This window comes from Anomaloglossus baeobatrachus, chromosome 1 (genome assembly GCF_048569485.1).
Source record: "Anomaloglossus baeobatrachus isolate aAnoBae1 chromosome 1, aAnoBae1.hap1, whole genome shotgun sequence".
Lineage (NCBI taxonomy): Eukaryota > Metazoa > Chordata > Amphibia > Anura > Aromobatidae > Anomaloglossus > Anomaloglossus baeobatrachus.
In genome coordinates this window covers 126,826,882-126,849,303 of record NC_134353.1, presented here as the reverse complement: position 1 = coordinate 126,849,303, position 22,422 = coordinate 126,826,882, and the positions used below count along the sequence as shown (strand labels likewise).

At 46.5% G+C, this 22,422-nt stretch overlaps 1 protein-coding gene across 1 annotated transcript in view; it reads left to right on the top strand.

Annotated features, from left to right (window-relative positions):
- Positions 1-22,422, top strand: part of FRYL (FRY like transcription coactivator) — a 520,064-nt gene that overhangs the window by 62,685 nt on the left and 434,957 nt on the right. The window lies entirely within an intron of this gene.

Genomic DNA, 22,422 nt, shown 5'->3' with positions numbered 1-22,422 from the left:
CATTAATTTGGTAAGTTGTTTTTCCAGGGAGTGTGTTTCCCATCATGACTGGCTTCCCATTGTTCACCAGGGAGAGGAAGCCAGAAACGTCTTGTAAGAACAGAGATAAAGAGCGACTTGGAGGGAGCTGTGTGGTGAAGGGTTTGTATCGCCATACAGGAATGTCTGTGGGACGAGGAGTGGGCAGATGCCGGCTGCTGCGGTGCATGTCTGGGCATGAGGCTGTGCACTGAGCGCTTTCTTCTCCTCTTCCTCACAATGTCCCCTTTCCTGCTGCATTATGCCTCAGACAAGTCACAGCGCAGATCCGAGTGACTGACTTCCCCTATTATGTCATTACATAAGACGTCTGGTGAGGCCTGGACATGTTATTGTGCAGACATGACACACATCTCCTCTCAGACAGGGCACTTACTGCAGCTTTACCAATTACATTTCTTATTAAATTCTTATTAGCGTATGAAGAAAACTGCAAAGAGAGAAAGAACAGCCGTGTAAACGCCGGTGTATTGTACTGCTGTAAATCGCTTCAGGGATCTGAAACTGTGAAGCGGTTACAAGAAGCAGCGTATACATTCTCCATGCGGCTTCCGGTAGGAATAAGCGCACCAGTATAGTGGGGAGTCCAGAGAAAACCGCCGCCAGCAGAGCCACCGCAAAGCCCGGCCTCCGGCAGAGCCACCGCAAAGCCCGGCCTCCGGCAGAGCCACCGCAAAGCCCGGCCTCCGGCAGAGCCACCGCAAAGCCCGGCCTCCGGCAGAGCCACCGCAAAGCCCGGCCTCCGGCAGAGCCACCGCAAAGCCCGGCCGCCGGCAGAGCCACCGCAAAGCCCGGCCGCCGGCAGAGCCACCGCAAAGCCCGGCCGCCGGCAGAGCCACCGCAAAGCCCGGCCGCCGGCAGAGCCACCGCAAAGCCCGGCCGCCGGCAGAGCCACCGCAAAGCCCGGCCGCCGGCAGAGCCACCGCAAAGCCCGGCCGCCGGCAGAGCCACCGCAAAGCCCGGCCGCCGGCAGAGCCACCGCAAAGCCCGGCCGCCGGCAGAGCCACCGCAAAGCCCGGCCGCCGGCAGAGCCACCGCAAAGCCCGGCCGCCGGCAGAGCCACCGCAAAGCCCGGCCGCCGGCAGAGCCACCGCAAAGCCCGGCCGCCGGCAGAGCCACCGCAAAGCCCGGCCGCCGGCAGAGCCACCGCAAAGCCCGGCCGCCGGCAGAGCCACCGCAAAGCCCGGCCGCCGGCAGAGCCACCGCAAAGCCCGGCCGCCGGCAGAGCCACCGCAAAGCCCGGCCGCCGGCAGAGCCACCGCAAAGCACGGCCTCTGGCAGAGCCGCCAGTGAAGGTTGCTAAACAAAAAAAAAAAACCAAACCTTTCTTTTGGGAGTCTTATGTTCTGCAACAAAAAAAATAATAAAATCTAAATTCAAGCAACATGTGAAACAAAAAGGTGTTCTACCAGTAAAATAACGTGTCACTTTTAGTTCACCCTAATAGGTGGTTCTGGACTACTTTATATGGTCCCCGGATTATGGATCTAAGGCTTTTGCTTCAGAATTGGTGCAGTTTTTGTTCACAAGCTTCATGCAGCCATTCCCCAGCAAAGTCTATGAGAAATGCAAAATGCTGTGCGCACAATGCGTTTTTTTTTTTTTTTTTCATTACAGGTTTTGCTGCAGAATTTCGGCAGCAAAAAGTAGCATGTCACTTCTTTTCTGCGTTTTTCTGTGGGTTTTTTTGTGTTCAATGTTAAAAAAAAAAAAAAAACTCAGGCAAAAACACGGTAAATCCGCACCAAATGAGGTAAAAATGAATGTGTTTTTGGTGCGTTTTTTTCTGCAGGTAGGTGCTTTTTTTTTTTTTTTTTCTGCCAGGTGTTTTTCGCTTGAGAAACAAATCTGCAGTGTACGCACAGGGCCTAAGACGGACACTAAAATGTGTTTCCGTTACACCTGTATGACAATAGCCTCATGGCCATTTACCCCGACCTACTTGAGGCCAGTGACCAGCGCCGATCGGCTATATTGTAGTCATTTTGCTTTTTTTTTTTTTTTTTTTTTTTTTTTTTTTTTTGGCTTGTTTACACAGAATGAACAATGACTGGGACAGAACGATCGCTGGTATTGTTAGTCTGTCCCCAGCACTGTGCTGACGATACCGAGGCATCATTCACCTGGCGATTGCTGACATGTCTAAGGGCTAAGGCTAGTTTCACACTTGCGTTCAGCGCATTCCGTCACTATGGAGAATAGCGCAGTCCGTTAACGGACCGCGCTATTCTCCATAGAGTTGTATGGATGACGCACTGTAACGCAAGTGTCTGCGTTGCATCCGCTGGACGACGCAGCGGCGTTATTTTGACGCTGCGTCTAGCGGATTGAACGCAGCATGTAACGTTTTTTGGAGCGTTAAAATAGCGCACCATGACGGATTCCTTTGGAATCCGCCACGGTGTCTAATTATTGTCTATGGTGGCGGTTTCCGCCGCTATGCGCTAAGCGGCGAAATCCGCTGACGGATTTCATCACGTTCTACTGCACATGCTCAGCATGTCCAGCAGAACGATCAAAATCGTTTAATATCACTCCTGGTCTCTGTCCCCCCTCTCCCTCCTCTCTCCCCTCCTCTCTCATGCTCCCCGATCCCCGGCGCGACGCTGCACAGCTGTCACACTGCTCCGGCGGCTTTTCCTCTTTTGAAAAAGCCGGCCGCCCATTATTCAAACTCGTATTCCCTGCTTTCCCCGCCCACCGGCGCCTATGATTGGTTGTAGCCAGACCCGCCCCCACGCTGACTGACAGCTGTCTCACTGCAACCAATCACAGCCGCCGGTGGGCGTGTCTATATTGTGCAGTACAATAAATAAATAATTAAAAAAAACGGCGTGCGGTCCCCCCCCCAATTTTAATACCAGCCAGATAAAGCCATACGGCTGAAGGCTGGTATTCTCAGGATGGGGAGCCCCACATTATGGGGAGCCCCCCAGCCTAACAATATCAGCCAGCAGCCGCCCAGAATAGTCGCATTCCATTAGATGCGACAGTTCTGGGACTGTACCCGGCTCTTCCCGATTTGCCCTGGTGCGTTGGCAAATCGGGGTAATAAGGAGTTATTGGCAGCCCATAGCTGCCAATAAGTCCTAGATTAATCATGTCAGGTGTCTCCCCAAGATGCCCTCCATGATTAATCTGTAAGTTAAAGAAAATAAACACACACCCGAAAAAATCCTTTATTTGGAATAAAAGACAAAAAAAACACCCTCTTTTACCACTTTATTAAAATCCCCAAATACCCCTCCAGGTCTGACGTAATCCAGAGGTCCCGCAACACATCCAGCTCTGCTACATGAAGCTGACAGGAGTGGCAGTAGAACACCGCCGCTCCTGTGAGCTCCACGCAGCAACTGAAGTGAATGGCGCTGTCAGTGGGGACGTCACTGAGGTAATGCCGGTGTGTGTGTGTGCGGTGATGATGGGTGCGGTAGTGTCGGGATGTGTGCAGGAATGATGAGGGCTGTAGTGTCGGGCTGTGTGCGGGGATGCCGGGCTGTGTGCGGGGATGCCGGGCTGTGTGCGGGGATGCCGGGCTGTGTGCGGGGATGCCGGGCTGTGTGCGGGGATGCCGGGCTGTGTGCGGGGATGCCGGGCTGTGTGCGGGGCTGTGTGCGGTGATGTGTGCGGGGATGGTGGGTGCTCTCTCTCTCGGCCCAAAGAAAACTTAACGCAATGCGTTATTTCACTGGAATCCGTGGCCTTTATTATCACACTTTTTGCAAGGCATCCGTCACATGCGTTACACAACGCAATGTGACGGATGCCATTCAACGCAAGTGTGAAACCGGCCTTATAATCAAAACAGTTGCTACTTATCTACTCATCTAAAAAGTTCCTAGGTCTCCTGACTGCAGCTACTATAGGGCACAGCTCGCCCTGTGACTAGTGCATTGGCATTTCTGGTGAATCTGTAAGAGAGGATCCCTAAGGCTTTGTGCGCACTAGAAATGTGAATTTTCTCAAGAAAATTTCTTGAGAAACTTCTGGGAGTGGAAGATTTCCGGACCTCCGGAAAAAATCCGTACCAAATCCGCGGTAAATCCGCATGCGGATTAGCCGCGAATTTGCCGCTAGGGTTGTTCCCTGCGGATTTTGCAGGCTGTACTGCAGAAATCCGCAGGTACCTGCGGAAAAGAATTGACATGCTATTTTTCTCAAGAAATTTTCTCAAGAAAATCTTCTCAAGGAAATTTCTTGAGAAAAATCCGCAGCGTGCGCACAGCTATTTTTTTTTTCTCATAGGATTTGCTGGGAAATGTCTGCACAAAGATTGCAGACATTTCTCAAGACATTTCCGCAGCAAATCCGCGGGTAAAACTGCCTAGTGCGCACATAGCCTAACAGTCTTGTCTTAAGAGCCACATATCTCTGAGATGGACACGAGCCACATCCAGAGCCCCCCTCCCCAAGTGGTAACATTCAGCACCTTCACCTCATAGTAGTGACACCAAGAGACCCCTCATTAACTGAATGACAGCTAAGGCTAGGTTCACACACTGCGTTTTTTTGACGCTGCGATTTTGTGCGTTTTTTGCGGCAAAAACCGCACAAAAACGCACGCGTTTTGCCGCGATTTGGTGCATTTTTTTGCTGCGTTTTTGCTCACTGCGTCTTTATGCGTTTTTTATCAGTGAACAAAAAAAAAGGTCTGATGTCATTTTCCTCTTCAATGTGTTCTTCATTCTCCACTAGTGTATGCAGAAGAGCAGACAGCTGCAGAACTACAAGGCTCAGCATACTCCATCCAATAGTGTATGCAGGAGAGCAGACAGCAGCTGCAGAACTACAAGGCTCAGCATGCTCCATCCAGGACTGTATGCTTGGGGGAGAGTCAGGGGGAGCAGACCTACAAGGCTCAGCATCCTCCATCCAATAGTGTATGCAGGAGAGCAGACAGCAGCTGTCGAACTACAAGGCTCAGCATCCTCCATCCAATAGTGTATGCAGGAGAGCAGACAGCAGCAGCTGTCGAACTACAAGGCTCAGCATCCTCCTTCCAGGACTGTATGCAGGATTTCTTTGCCCCCCCCAAACAAAAAAAATGATGTGGGCTTCGCCATATTTTTGTATGCTAGCCGGGTACAGCAGGCAGGTACGGGCTGCCCCCAACCCCCAGCTGCCTATTTGTACCCGGCTGAGAACCAAAAATATAGGGAAGCCCTTTTTTTTTAATTATTTCATGAAATAATTTAAAAAAAAAAAAAAATGACGTGAGCTTCGCCCAATTTTTGAGTCCAGCCGGGTACAACTAGGCAGCTGGGGATTGGAATCCACAGTGCAGGGTGCCCATGCTTTCTGGGCACCCCCACTGTGAATTGCAGTCCCGCAGCCACCCCAGAAAATGGCGCTTTCATAGAAGCGCCATCTTCTGGCGCTGTATCCAACTCTTCCAGCTGCCCTGATGCCGGGTGGCTCGCTGGGTAATAATGGGGTTAGGGCTAGCTGTATAGCTGGCCCTGAGCCCGAAATTCATGGTGTCACGCCAATATTAGACATGGCCACTATGAATTTCTAGTAAAGATAAAAAAAAACACAACACAGAAAAATATTTTTATTAGAAATAAAACACAACGCAATTAGTGACTCCATCTTTATTGAAATAAAGAACCCCCCTCAGCAGTAATCCTGGGTCAAGGGTCCCCCCTGTCCAATCCGGATCCAATATCATCTGATGGATTTGCTGGAAGGCAAAGCGATCAGATGATGTGTCAGGTTCTAGGGGCTGAAGCACATCACACATCAGCTGATTGTATAAAAGCCGATTATACAATCAGCTGATGCATCGGTGCAAAAAAAAAAACAAAAAAAAACCTCACTTATGTGCTGATTACCGGCAGCTCCTGGAGCGATGGGACGGGAGTCTGATCCTGTCCGATCGCTGCAGCAGCTGCCGGTAATCAGGGATGAAGTCTCCTGACGCATCCGCTGATAGCTTAAACCGGCCGGGCGCCCGTGTCACCGCGATACTTACGATCACCTGATGCGTCAGGTGACTGCATCAGGTGATCCATCGCCAGGTCCTGCATCTATCGGAGCCGGAGGTGTCCCAGCCGTCTGCACACAGCCGGAGCGGCGATACTGTGAGAGGAGATGGGAGCGGGCATGGCACCGGGAGTCTGCAGACAGGTGAGTATAACTTTTTTTTTTTTTTTCTACTGTTAACTTTTGTTTTCGCAGCCGCTTCCACCTCCTGCCCGTACATGGCGCCGCACGGCAGCTGACATGCACAGGACGGGAGGTGGACGCAGCGGTGACGGTACCGGGAGGATTCACGCTTCTGTATATACTGACAGAAGGAATCCTCTTCCTGTACACGTCACTTTACTACCCACCTCCTGCGTTTTATAGCTGCGTTTTTTGTCTTAGAAACGCACCAAAACGCAGCTATTTGCGTTTCTCATTGCGTCTTTCAACATCCCATTGCACTCAATGGATGAAAAGCGCAGTGAAAAACGCAGGAATAATTGACATGCTGCGTTTTTGTGGCACCACAAAAACGCAGCTGAAAAAAAACGCTGTGTGCACACAGCAAAAATGAAAACTCATAGACTTTGCTGGGGAAGCAAAGTCATGCAGTTTTCTGAGCAAAAACGCACCCGAAAACTGCGCAAAAACGCCGCGAAAAACGCACTGTGTGAACTTACCCTAAGGCTTCTCTTCTGAAATCACGCTGTGACCTTGTGCTTGCCCCATATCTAGGGGCTTCCCTTTTGCCCACAGTCAATATTCCTGCATCAAACACTCTAAACATTATGGCACCAAGCCAACGGGTCCACCCTAACTCCAGCTTCTATTTTACCCCCCACACCACATATTACCCCCGTGCCAGTATATGCTCATCCAGATGCTCTTCTGTGCCCTTCACAAATCACTATCTGGACACTGGTCATTTGCTAGAACAGGTACTAAAAAGCAAAGCTGGCGGACAGCTGCAAGCCACAGGTCAGGGGCCCTCGAGCCACATGTCTCCACAGCCACAGGATGGAAACCGCTGCTGCCCCATCCAGGCCTTTCCTCAGTATCTTGTTTTCTATACTACATAATTTCCTTAGACAGTTGGCTAGAAATGATCTATTCGCACCCATTGGATGAGGCAGATTTACAACACTTAAGGCCACGTCACACTAAGCAACATCGCTAGCAACATCGCTGCTGAGGCACAACTTGCTAGCGATGTTGCTGTGTTTTTCAACAAAGAGTGTGTATCAAACACACACACACACACACACACACACACACACACACACATACTCGTTTTTGGTGGTTTAGAGGGACACCTGACTGGAACATGTATTGTGGGGACTACCATTCCCTGCAGTGATATTAACAAGGCAAACATATAGGAATATTTTAGTGCAATGTGTAACCACAGTTATCACTTGAGCTAATCAATATTGCTTAAAATAAGGAACCTGACTTTTACTATCCTTGTGAGGACCGTTTCATGAACAATGACCATCTGAGGACATCTGTAAATACACACATCTCAGGGTTTTAACCACCTGGGGACTAAGATATTTTTCTGCTGTTAGGTCACTAACAATGGAGGTCTATAGGAGAAATTACATTTAAGGCTCGCCCTTACAAGCGTATTTGCCCGTCTGTGCAGTGTCCGCAAATAGGGACCAAAGCTTTGGTCCCTAATTGCGGACACTGCACAGACGGGCAAATACATTCGTATGGGAGAGTCCTAACTTGTTGAAAAAAAAATCACCACACCAAGACCATGCTGTTTTTTTAAACAAACTGCCAATTACCCAAGAAATACAAAGTGAGAAAATGCTCCATCTACAATGCTTTTCATTTTGTGGTTATTATACTTTCCCTGTTCAGTGCTAGCCAATCTGTCAGCAGCATTTTTCTGCGAAAAAAAACAGGTATAAACATTTAATCTGTTTGAGAACAAAAATTGTTTGATTTGCCCATAATAACCAATCACAGCTTTGGTATCAACCTCTGATTAGTTGCTATAGGTGATTAAGACAGAGTGATAAGTACAGGCCAATGGATTTTTATAGAAAATGGTGCGTGTAACACCAGCCTTACCAATTTTACCATTGATGTTGCATTCAGGCCCTTAAAGTTCATGTATTATTTCCTTCCCGCAAAATGACCTAACTCTACATTAAAGGGGTATTCTGGGAATACAGAATTCCCAGTACCTGGCAGGACACCTGTAAGGAGAAAAGGGGGACTGGTGCTTATAGTCTCGTCACCGGCGGCCTTCCATGCCATGCATCAGCCTCCATCACCGGCGCCGCAAAGTCCCAAAGTGTTGGGCCGGCATCTATCGTTCATGTTACCAGTGGCTACTCACGCTTCACTGGTTAGGCTCGATCTGCTTCTGAAGCCTGTGAGTGGCTGGCAATCACGTGTACAATGACGTGGTAACAGACACTTCCGGTTTTTGTAGCGCCGGTGACGGGAGCCCCTGCTCAGGACAAGAGACCGCGGATGATGGTAAGTACCAGTCCGCCTCCTATCCCTACAGGTGTCCTGCCGGCTGACAAGAATTCTCTATTCCCGGAATACTCCTTTAAGTTTTTAAGAGACTAGTTTACAATTGACATATGGTAACATGATTTGGATGAAGTGAGCACAAAAGCAGTACTAATATACAGCTGGGCTATTGCTACAATGGATGGGGTTGGAGCGAACTATGATCCCAGTACTGAAGTTAGACAGTAATACAGTTAGACCTACAGTGTAGGTAAATTAATAAATAAATGTGACAGACAAATATTGAATGCCAAAGTAACAAATTTATTCAACATTTTATATAAAATACATATGTAAAACAATTGAAGTTGCAGGGTTGAAACAGAGTGGAGTAAGAACAGTTCACAAGCTCTGGAAGGAGGGCGAGTACACTGAGGTCACAAAAAGCCTTTGGTAAAACAGATCAAAATCTTGGAGTTTCTTTTAGTAATACCTTTGTTGGTCCTGGGTTTTTGGGAAACCTTCTTTCCATTTAAAATTTAAGTTGAAATTAACCCAAAACTATTTAGTCATGTTGACTAAACAACTAGACACAATGTTAGCAATGGTAAAATGCTTTAGAGAAACCGAGAACAAAAATAATTTCATTCTATCTAATACTTACCATTCAATATGTCCAAGTAAAAGCTTATGTAACTGAGCAACATAAGCTTACAGCACTATGAAAATAAGTGTGAAAAACAAAACGCACAGTCAAGATTTACAGGTGTGCTATTCATATAATAGGGCCTATTGATATCCCTAGTGTACCATATCAAATAAAGGACAAGCGGCTATATTGCACACTTGCTTGTACTATACCACTTTCAGACATGCAGGTACAAGTCTTTTATTATTAAACCTAAAGGGGTTCTGGAACCAAACAGGTGTACTCGCCTATTGTTGCGCCCCAAGGTCCTGGTCCGGACAATAATGGTGTTCCCAGAGCAATTCTGGCATCCTGGCTCTCCAGCACCTCTGTTAGAAACACTCTTCTTGAGCATTTCTAGCCACTTGTGGCTGAAGGACTAAAGGCCGGAAGGTGCAGTGTATCCGATCATATGATGGCGTTCCAACCCATGAATGGGGCGGCACCTTCACGAAATCCCAGGCATGCACAGTGGAAGCATTGCCTGGGATGGTGGTGCAGAGCATGTGACCACTGTAAACGTGAGATTTGCTCCACAGCAGTCAAATGCTCCGCACCAATGCATCCTGGAATACCTGCCAGTAAACAACGGCAAAGAGGACCGGAGAAGACCTGGAGGAGCGGTGGGAGGAGGGAAGTCGCATTTCTGCAACATGCTATGGCACACCGATTACTATATCATATTGCAGAAAAAAAGTTGTGACAACAGAACCCCTTCAACAACTCGACAGTTATTGTTAGCACATATTGATCATCATGTGTTACACACACTTTTGGGATTATAGGTTTTTTTTTAAACAATTGCCACAAATGTTTTCTGTAATAACTGTTTCCAGCACCTTAATCTTTTATAATTTTACTTGCCCATCATCTCTTGCATTTGTATATTGCTATACATTTTTGTTGTTTTATTGACTAGGGATGACTTTGAAGACTGAAGGAAAAAAATGTTTTTCAAATTAATGCTGGAGAGAGAAAGATCAGATTTGGGCATCTCAATCCTGATTATAAGTGAAATCAGGTCAATCTGGTTTGACCCGAACATCAGTGGGGTCGCTTGTTTTTATTGATCACTTACAAACATTTCATTATCATGGCGGCAGTTGTCCTGCTGCTGGGTAGGGCCAGCTGTTCAATAAAGGGACATTAATTGGCCTTATCATATCAATAACTCACTTGCAATGCTTGACTGTGTGTATTTGCTATTTATATTGGTTCATTTTTGTAGTTATTTTTATGTTGCCCAGGTACATGGACTTTTATTTGGATATATTAAAGGAGCTCTGTCAGCTATTATGAATCCCATAAAGTAACATATAGGGCTTAAAGGGGTACTGTCATTTGACAAGTAAGATAGAGAGCTGGGGCCATGCCGTACTGGTTGCAATACGTACGGCCCCGTTCTCCGCCCGCCTGCTATGTGTCGGGTTGTAATACCCAGGCGCATGCTCTCTGCCCAACACAGCAATGCAGTACCTCTTGAAAGTAGGGGGACCAAGGAGTCTGGGTTTTTATACTCATATGGTCACCCATTCTTGCACTGTTCTAAAACAAAAATAGTTGACTAAAAAGGAAGGAAAGAGTGGTGCCACTTGGGGATGACCAAAGCAGTAAAAAATATATACACACAATAACCCCCTGGAAGGACTTGGCCAAATTAAATGGCTACCCCACACTTGGTGGTGGGACCGCATGGTGTATACCGGAAAACTGATACGTGTTTCCGTAGAGTTTACAACAAGAGAACCAATAAAGTCACCCACGATCAAGTCGATGGAACCATTACTTCTGTAGGTCTAAATTTACTATAGGGGTATAACATGACAGTTGTTAGACGGATATAAAATGAAAAGTTTTTATTAACAATAAATACTAGACCATGGTAATGTGGCAACGTTTCGGGATACAAGCCCTTTGTCAAGCCGTAACATAAAATGCGCAGGTTCTAGAATGAGAATACATATAATCAATTAAAATATTAATAAACACATAAGAAGATATAAAAAAGTTTACATGTCGTACATAATATAAATAAAACCGGGTTATCCTGATTCTGAATCATAAACACACAATTATGTATATACACATATACACACACGTACATATGTCGTATCTCCACTAAATAATAGTACATCATAAATCATTGTTTGTTGAATTAGTCATAGAAAATCCATTGATACACAGATATGCATAGGCTATTACCTTAAGCAGTGTATAATACCATAATATGTCCAGTTACATTATTCTATATAGGGGAGAGAGTTAAGAAACAGGTCCCAGTGACTCCTGTACAATAATGAGTTTTCAAAGATAGTGAGGAATAGCTTACCTAGAGTGCTTTGGTTATGTGACCAACGGCCCCATAGTGTAAAGTGTAGAGCTTCAGAGCAGTCGATAGGCAACACCTAAAAGTTAGCTAGAGTATTACAGGGCGTTGTAAGGCTACGGTCCTCACGTGTATAGAAGCATTAGACCCACAGGAGACCCTTGGTGAAGAGTGATCTTACCTATCTGAGGGGTGATGCGGAGTCACAGCAGCGTGTGCATGTGGGCAGCAAAGGAGCCCGTGCCTCTTAGGTGCAGCGGGCTCCGGCATCCACGTGGGGTGTACCGTAGCCTTACAACGGTCTGTAATACTCTGGCTAACTTTTAGGTGTTGCCTATCAACTGCTCTGAAGCTCTACACTTTACACTATGGGGCCGTTGGTCACATAACTAAAGCACTCTAGGTAAGCTATTTCTCACTATCTTTGAAAACTCATTATTGTACAGGAGTCACTGGGACCTGTTTCTTAACTCTCTCCCCTATATAGAATAATGTAACTGGACATATTATGGTATTATACACTGCTTAAGGTAATAGCCTATGCATATCTGTGTATCAATGGATTTTCTATGACTAATTCAACAAACAAATGATTTATGATGTACTATTATTTAGTGGAGATACGACATATGTACATGTGTGTATATGTGTATATACATAATTGTGTGTTTATGATTCAGAATCAGGAAACCCCAGTTTCATTTATAGTATGTACGACATGTAAACTTTTTTATATCTTCTTTTGTGTTTATTAATATTTTAATTGATTATATGTATTTTATCATTCTAGACCCTGCGCATTTTATGTTACGGCTTGACAAAGGGCTTGTAGCCCGAAACGTTGCCACATTACCATGGTCTAGTATTTATTGTTAATAAAAACTTTTCATTTTATATCCGTGTAACAACTGTCATTTTATACCCCTATAGTAAATTCTTGCACTGTGTCGTTCCAAAGTCTGAGCATAAACAGAAAAGTGACTTTTCACTCTGCTTTCCCATAGAGAATAGAATGAAAAGAGTCACTCTTCTTGTGCATCTACTGACAGTGGACTAGCACAGTATGGGAATGGGGGCAAGTATAAAAAATACATCACCGGATTTCCTGTCCCACCTACTATAAGCCCCATGAGTTTGAGGCTCAGAGTAGGGGATAGAACTGTTAGGTTTTAGGTAGAATTAAATTTCTTTTGTTCTTTTCTAGTATGCTAACCTATAATTTAACCAAACTTAAAACCCGGTGCCTGGCTCAAAATGTTGTGTTTATTCTATCGGATTGCGTTTTAGAGCTGTTATGCGGTTCTTTATGTAAAACTTAACAGCAAGCCAGTTTCTGTCTTTCAGTGCAGATGGTTCTGCAGCGATACATGCCACACAGTCATTTTTTCCAGGCACTTTACATTTATTCATAAATGTAATCATATGTTTCTCTATAGCCTTCACTTCCTCCCTGTTCCAAGGTATCTTCTTTACAGGTTTTCGGCCTGAAAAATAAAAAAAAAAATATATATTTTAAAATACCGGTTTTCATATCAATATATGAGAATTGCATGATATAGTATTCCAATACAACAATATAAAATTTAAAAGAACACATGCCTTCTGATTTCTTTAGTTTATGGTCCTGCCCAAGCTCTGACTCACTTTGGTGCTGAATTTGTTCCAAAGAAGAAAAAGATTATATATATAAAATGAATACTGTATATACTCGTGTATAAGCCAACCCCCCTGACTTTTAACATAAAAAAGTGGGAAAAAACTTTGACCCTCATATAAGCCGAGGGTGGGAAATACAGCAGCCTGTGCCCCTCTGTAGCCCCCCACTGCTCTTCTGTAACCAGTATGTAAGTCCCCTGTACCCTCCTGTAGCCAGCCAGTAGGTACCCTGTGCCCTCCTTTGCTGGGTTGGCCAAGAACAAGTCGGCACCGGCAGGGTTAGCCTGGAAATGTAGCAGCCTGTGCCCTTCTGCGCCCTCCTATAGCCAGCCTGTAGGTCACCTCCTGTATGCCCTCCTGTAGATACCCTGAGCCCTCCTACAGTCCTCATGTGCTGGATCGGCTGAGAACAAGCCAGCACCAGCAGGGTCGGCCAGGAAATGCAACAGCCTGTCTGTTTTCTGCGCCTACATAGTAAGACAGGACACAAACCTGTAAATAAAGTAAATAAATCATGGCAAATTTACTTTAGCCGCGGGCAGTCCTGCATATACAATAGAACACGGACGGCTGAATAGAAGCGGCCACGTTCCATTAAAATCGTGGCCACGTTCTATTTATATTCGCCGCTGCAAATACAATAGGGCGCGTCTAGCTCAATAGAACCGGCCATGTTCTATTTACATTCGCTGTGCAGCGAACAATAGCAGCTGTACAGCAACTGTAAATGCCTTGTGTGGCATGGCGCACCAGCGCTTCTCACTGGTGCGCCATGCCACACAAGATTTCTTTTTCTCAATCTGTAAGTTATTGTGTATATTCCACCTGACAGGTTTCCTTTTAAATGAGTTTGAGTTTTGCATGTTAATGCAATATCGTCAGGATAGGCTTGAATCTGATCAGAGGGTGTAGAGCCACCATAGCAAGATCTACATTGTGAAAGGAGCCCGAAGCAGATAGCTAAATTTACTATGCAGTGGCCATGCCAGACTGCAGCAGCTCAGCTCCCATACTAGTGACTCTGAACTGAGCTAAATTAACCTGGCAGATCCATTACACAGTGAACAAAGCCATCTGCTTCTGGTTCTGTCAGGGAGACATCGATGAATAGCAGATTAGTGGGAGTGTCAGATGTCTGCACCCCACCAATCAGCATTTTCAACACTAAAGACAAATCGTGTGATTGGTGCATGACCTGAAATGTGTGTGAGTATGTCCCCACGAGCACCGTGACCTGAAAGGAAGAGGCAGGGTGCTTTGAATGTTGGAAATGAAGTCTGCATGTGGTGAATGTCCCCATTTGGTGCATGACCTGAAATGTGTGTGAGTATGTCCCCACGAGCACCGTGACCTGAAAGGAAGAGGCAGGGTGGTTTGAATGTTGGTTATGAAGTTTGGATGTGGTGAATGTCCCCACTTGGTGCATGACCTGAAATGTGTGTGAGTATGTCCCCACGAGCACTGTGACCTGAAAGGAAGAGGCAGGGTGCTTTGAATGTTGGTTATGAAGTCTGGATGTGGTGAATGTCCCCATTTGGTGCATGACCTGAAATGTGTGTGAGTATGTCCCCACGAGCACCGTGACCTGAAAGGAAGAGGCAGGGTGCTTTGAATGTTGGTTATGAAGTCTGGATGTGGTGAATGTCCCCATTTGGTGCATGACCTGAAATGTGTGTGAGTATGTCCCCGCGAGCACCGTGACCTGAAAGGAAGAGGCAGGGTGCTTTGAATGTTGGAAATGAAGTTTGGATGTGGTGAATGTCCCCACTTGGTGCATGACCTGAAATGTGTGTGAGTATGTCCCCACGAGCACCGTGACCTGAAAGGAAGAGGCAGGGTGCTTTGAATGTTGGAAATGAAGTCTGCATGTGGTGAATGTTCCCATTTGGTGCATGACCTGAACTGTGTGTGAGTATGTCCCCGCGAGCACCGTGACCTGAAAGGAAGAGGCAGGGTGCTGTGAATGTTGGTTATGAAGTCTGGATGTGGTGAATGTCCCCATTTGGTGCATGACCTGAAATGTGTGTGAGTATGTCCCCGCGAGCACCGTGACCTGAAAGGAAGAGGCAGGGTGCTTTGAATGTTGGAAATGAAGTTTGGATGTGGTGAATGTCCCCACTTGGTGCATGACCTGAAATGTGTGTATGTCCCCACGAGCACCGTGACCTGAAAGGAAGAGGCAGGGTGCTTTGAATGTTGGAAATGAAGTCTGCATGTGGTGAATGTCCCCATTTGGTGCATGACCTGAAATGTGTGTGAGTATGTCCCCACGAGCACCGTGACCTGAAAGGAAGAGGCAGGGTGCTTTGAATGTTGGTTATGAAGTCTGGATGTGGTGAATGTCCCCACTTGGTGCATGACCTGAAATGTGTGTGAGTATGTCCCCACGAGCACCGTGACCTGAAAGGAAGAGGCAGGGTGTTTTGAATGTTGGTTATGAAGTCTGGATGTGGTGAATGTCCCCATTTGGTGCATGACCTGAAATGTGTGTGAGTTTGTCCCCGCGAGCACCGTGACCTGAAAGGAAGAGGGTGCTTTGAATGTTGGAAATGAAGTCTGCATGTGGTGAATGTCCCCATTTGGTGCATGACCTGAAATGTGTGTGAGTATGTCCCCACGAGCACCGTGACCTGAAAGGAAGAGGCAGGGTGCTTTGAATGTTGGAAATGAAGTCTGCATGTGGTGAATGTCCCCATTTGGTGCATGACCTGAAATGTGTGTATGTCCCCACGAGCACCGTGACCTGAAAGGAAGAGGCAGGGTGCTTTGAATGTTGGAAATGAAGTCTGGATGTGGTGAATGTCCCCACTTGGTGCATGACCTTGTTGTGGAAATATCTATGAATTCACTAGATAGATAAGTTCTATAGTTCTAAAGTATTGTTCAATGTGTAGTCAAGTCTCTTATTAGATGTCTAGAAGACTGACCTTTAACTCTGCTTTCTCTAAACACAAAGTGTTCAGCACATTCTGTAATGTCCTAAGTAGTCTATCTATATTGCCTATGTGGCTATCGTTGGACATTAAGACCCAGGATAAGTTGAAGTATAAACACTTAGTATACTTGTTAACCAGTTTTCTGTGTAACCATATCATTTTCTTAGTAATTTCTTTGTCCAATACTGCCTCCAAAGGTAGGATGCTGCATTGGTACTGTGTACTCATAACTAAACTGAAATTCATTGAAATGGAGCCCACATGACGAATATAACCCATGTTTATATATACTAACCAATTATCTCCTGTAAATTAACAGATGTTTTGTTACCTCACCATATGATATAATTGGAGGTATTTAACCTCGTCCATTGTAATTATACAATACAACCTTTTCCAAAACTCTACGACATTGTGTGGCGTAGATTTATTGGGCTCGCAAGCAAAGGGTAATGATAATTGCGGACACGAGTTAGGGTACCGTCACACTTTAGCGACGCAGCAGCGATACCACCAGCGATCTGACCTGGTCAGGATCGCTGCTGCGTCGCTACATGGTCGCTGGTGAGCTGTCAAACAGGCAGATCTCACCAGTGACCAGCCCCCAGCCAGCAGCGATGTGCAAGCGACGCTGCGCTTGCACAGAGCCGGCGTCTGGAAGCTGCGGACACTGGTAACTAAGGTAAACATCAGGTTAAAGTGTGACGGTACCCTAATCCTGCTTGTGGAGCTCATTTGCATATAAATTATGAGGGGAAGGTGTCCGGATAATACTACTAGCAGGAAACAGCCTGCCTCAAGGTATCCCTGCCCTCTGGCGTACAGACCAAAGTGCCAGATGGAAGGCAAACCCAAGGATACACTCTTTGGAGACACGGTGGGCGGGGACAGCCTGGGAACACTCCTACAGTGTCACTGCAGAAGGCTTTACCAGCTGTCCCTTTCCACATTGATGCACATGGAGTTTCCATGTGTTCCCACCCACCAGCACGTCAAAGTGGGTGGGAAGAACAGGGACTTTGAATTTAGTAGTCCCTGCTCACATTTGTGAGGCGCTGGTGGGTGGGAACAACAGTGTGTCATCAGGGGGTTGGAGCCTGCCCCTGACGCGTCATATGACGCAAAAAGACGCTGCACACAGCCCGACCCGGAAGCACTCCAGGCCAGGCAGTGTCAGGAAAGTGACACCACAGCGCCGCCGACCGGAGGACGGACCCATTGACTGCTGGCAGCGACTGCAGGAGCAGGGGAGTATAATTTCCTTTATTTGCCCTGACAGAACTCCTTTAAATCTCTATAATTAAATAACCTAAGTTGGTTTCTGCTGTCTGACCACCGTGCCTACCAAACAGTGAGAGAACTCCACACTGAAAAACTGGTGACAAAATTCCCTTGTTACAGTCATCTTAACATAAGAAATGACACTGGTTGACATCTATTAAAGGAATTTGTCACCAGTTTGATGCTAGCTAAACTGCCAACGGCCATGGAAAGGGAAAGTATACATCTCTGCTTTTAATTTAGACATTTTGCTGCCTTTGTTGTGCTGGTAAAGTCAGAGAGGCTACATCTTCACTGTAATGAGAGATTTCTGGGTATACCAATATGTTTAAAAGCCCTAAGGCTATATGCACACATTGCTTTTTTTTCAGCGCGGAAAAAAACGCACCCTCTGGCAGAGGGGAGAATTGTAAACAATGCTTTTTGAGAAAAACGCATCGAAAACGCATGCATTTTTCATGCGTTTTTCATGCGTTTTTTTAGGTGCGTTTTTTAAGACTTGTCAGTGTTAATAAAGTTGGTTGAACACAGACCTTTGGAAAAAAAAACCTGTGATGTCATTTCCTTCTTCTCCACATTCTGTTTGGATAAATGGGAGGGCTTGCAATGGAAGGAGCACCATTTGAATTTTGGAAAAGTTGAAATAAACTTCGCGCACCATGTCACATTAGCAGGGCCCCTTGGGTACCTATATGTCAGAAAACCCCCACAAGTGACCCCATTTTGGAATCTGCACCCCTCAAGGATTTTAGTCAGGAGTATATTAAGCATTTTGAATCCACAGCTACTTCACCCAAAATGTTGCTGTAGCAACAATATTCTCACTTTTAGGCCCGTTTCACACGTCAGTGAAAAACACTGACGTTTTTCACTGGCGTGTAAAACATGCACATGTCCCTCCGTGTGCCGTGAATCACGGCACACGTGGGTTGTCTAAGTGCAATCCGGGCTCCGTTCTCCGTGGCCCGTGATTGCACTTAGTAATCAACTCACCTGCGCCCGCTCCCGCTCTCCATGGTGCTGATCGCTCCCGTGGTACAGCATCCGGCCGGCGCTGACCCCCGCAGCAGCTGCTTCCGGGTCGGCTGTGTCGCGCATCATGAATATGCGCGACAGTAATGAGCTGGCTCAGAAGCAGCAGGCTGCACGGGCTGCAGAGTATATCGCTGGACGCCAGGTGAGTAAAAATGATTTTTATTTTAAAAGCACGTTTTTTTCTGGCACGTGTTTCACGGACCACACCACTGCGTGGTCCATGGAACATCAGTGATGCCAGAAAAAAATGGACATGTCTCCATGCGGCAATCACGCACACGCGGGTACGCCGCACGGAGACACGTGCAGTGAAAAATCACTGACGTGTGAGCAGACCCATTCATTATAATGGGTCTGCGTATGTCAGCGATTCTGGTACGTTTAAAAAAAAGCACAAACGTCCCAGAATCACTGACGTGTGAAACAGGCCTAAGGCTATGTGGCCATGATCCAGCGACACGGCGTCTAGTACACAGTGTCAGCCTTCCTGCAGAGATGTGAGTGTTGTCCACGGGAGAACGCAGCTGCCCATGCCCACGATTTGGGTTCAGGCTGCTGTGGACTTTAGCTCTATTCTACCTTCAGAGAACACTCTCGTCTCCGCAGCATAAATTGACATGCTGATCCTCGGGAAGCCACGCCACCGGTCAGTTTATGCTGCGGAGAAAAGAAGCACAGTGGGCATGGGATCTCCAAAAATCCTTCCACTGTGCTTCTACTGCACAACGCAGCGTTATGGACGCAGGGAAAACACTCAGCGCCCAAACCACTGCAAAACCTGATTGTGGGCACACAGCCTAAAAAGCGTCAATGGATGAATGGATGTCAAATATATATAACGTCCCACCCCCGCCTGCATATTCTAAGCTGGCACCTTTAGTACCTTTCATGTGGCACTAAAGGGTGCCTAGCTTAGTATTTATCAAAAAAAAAAAAAAAAACAATGAAAAAAATGGCGTGGGGTCCCCCCTATTTTTGATAGTCAGGGTAAAGCAGACAGCTGTAGCCTGCAAACCACAGCTGGCAGCTTCATCTTGTCTGGTGATCAATTTGGAGGGCTCCCCAGGCTTTTTTTTTTTATTTATAAATAAAGAATTAAAAAAAAAATAACGTGGGGTCCCCCCAAATTAGATCACCAGCCAAGGTGAAGCTGACAGCTGGGGTCTGGTATTCTCAGGGTGGGAAGAGCCATGGTTATTGGACTCTTCCCAGCCTAAAAATAGCAGGCCACAGCCGCCCCAGAAGTGGCGCATCCATTAGATGCGCCAATCCTGGCGCTTCGCCCCAACTCATCCCGCGCCCTGGTGCGTTGGCAAACGGGGTAATAAGGGGTTGATACCAGATGTGTAATGTCACCTGGCATCAAGCCCAGCAATTAGTGATGTCACGGCGTCTATCGGATACTAGACATAACTAATTGACAGTTAACAAAAGCAAAAAAAAATGACAAATTTTTTATTAGAAAAAACACTCCCCAAATCATTCCCTTGTTCTCCAATTTAATCAAAAAATTTGAAAAAAATGGATCCGCAGAAATCTATTTGGACGTCCCACGTCGGCTCTGGACCTTCTAGAATATGGGGGCACGTTCAGGGAACGTATCCCCCATTTTCTAGGAGGGCAGACCCTCCATTTGAGGAGAGTGGGTGCCAAAAATCTGCACCCACTCTCCCCGGGTCACAGCTGCAGAGTGCGAGCAGCCAGCACAGCTCTCTGAACACAGTGCTGGCTGTCAGCTGCTCTGCACATGTGACCGCACTGACCGGCGTCTGCTGTGAAGGAGGAGGGGGCCGCGGGGGATCAGCGCTGCGACCGGACAGGTAAGGGGGAATACCGGGGGAAATAGGGGGTGACCTGGCAGGGCCTGGGGGGCATTTTTCTGTCGCATGTCTCAAGGCACATGCGACAGAAATCATAGGAGCAGGGCGGCCGGTGCGTGCGGCCATGTTGGATTTTTGGGAGGGGGGGGACGGGGGTCGGGGCGGGCACTTTGGCGACATCGGGGGCTTTCCAGGACTTTGCCAGGAAGTGAGGTCAACAGGAAACCTCTTGACCTCACTTCCAGGTAAATGCCTGCGTTCTGTGTGCCGACAAAGCCCGTGGACCGCAACAAAAAAGCAGGTCCATGCGGTGTAGCTGCGTTCTGACCCCACATCATTGATTCAATGGGGGAGAGAATGCAGCCACAACGCACAAAAGAAGTGACATGCTGCTTTTCTTTCCGCACCGATTTTTGGCATCCAAAACGCTGCGTTTAGAAACGCAGCGTGTGCACTGATTTTTCGGCTTTCTCATACACTTTGCTGGGAAAGCTGAACGCATGCAATTTGCCACTGAAATGCTGCTGTTCTAAACGCAGCGTTTCCGCGGTAAAAAACGCAACGTGTGCACACAGCCTTAATCTACCTGCTATAGCTATTAAATAGCAAACTAACCCCTATTCATATTGCCCTCTTAAGGGCTCAAATACATCTGAAAATATTTCAGATTTCGGATCCGAAATTCGGACCCCATTGAAATGCATTGATTTCAATGGGGTAAAACACACGTCCGAATTTTTTTCGGCCGATCCAAAAAAAAAAATTCGGATGCATGTCCGAATTTTCATTTTCGGACTGAATTTCAGCCCCATTATAATAAATGTGAAAAAAAATTTCGGTCCGAAATTCGGTTGTACTTGTAAACGGAACCGAATTTCAGGCCGAAATTTTTATTTATTTTTTTTCATTTTCCCATTTAATTTACATCCGAATTTTGGATGTCCAAAAAAAATTTCGGATCCGAAATTGCGCAAATTCAGACCCGAAATTCGAATCCAAAATTTTTTTCGATGTGTGTCTTAGCCCTAAGGGTGCTTCTTTATGTTACCTGATGTTTCAAAAATGGTGCTGCCTCAGTAACTGACTGCAGTGGATTCACATGATCAGCAGAGACAGGACATAATCAGGACTGGCTATCAACTAGGGAAAGATGGATACCCTCTAAAATGCATTAAAAAAAACTGATTTCTTACCACCATATTTTTTCATTCCACTGAAATTCGTACACGAAGTTCTTAAAATTTTCTGGCTCTCATCGAAATTGATGAGCTCGCCTCGATATTCTGCAACAAAACTCCCTTTTTCGATTTCAGTTTCAGCAAACACTCCTCTCCCTGTAGAAAATATTTATCATTACCTAAGACAGTCATTCTAATGCATGACAATATTAAGGCAATTTAGTTAAAACTTGTTTTAACTCACCTTTAAGGGGATTGATGTATTTCATGGTCAGTCCAGGTTTGTCAGTGATGGCACTGACATAATGTATGGCGTCTTTTTCGGGCGTTATCCTTCGCCTTTTCATTGTGAAAATCCAGTTGCCTATAGCAAAGCAAATTCTACTACTTGTAAAGTATGCAGAAAATGAAATGTAGAGCATATAACATGAACTGCTTAGGAACGCATCATAGGTTAGTACTTAAAGGGATATTGTCATGTTCTAGTCATAATGCAAGCCGGACATTTTTCATGTTACCCTGTAATCGCCGGCCTGTTCTAATGCTCACAAGATATAGGCTCAGCTGCTCAGGCTCCCCTCTGCCTTCTGTCTGGGGGCCCTGAGTTATGTCCCAGACACACATGTGCAGTAGGGGATATCCCTGCTGAGATGCCAGTGCTAGAGCACGCGTTTGCTGTGGAGTAGGGGATATGCCTGCTGAGATGCCAGGGCTAGAGCACGCGTTTGCTGTGGAGTAGGGGATATCCCTGCTGAGATGCCAGTGCTAGAGCACGCGTTTGCTGTGGAGTAGGGAATGTCCCTGCTGAGATGCCAGTGCTAGAGCACGCGTTTGCTGTGGAGTAGGGAATATCCCTGCTGAGATGCCAGGGCTAGAGCACGCGTTTGCTGTGGAGTAGGGAATATCCCTGCTGAGATGCCAGGGCTAGAGCACGCGTTTGCTGTGGAGTAGGGGATATCCCTGCTGAGATGCCAGGGCTAGAGCACGCGTTTGCTGTGGAGTAGGGAATATCCCTGCTGAG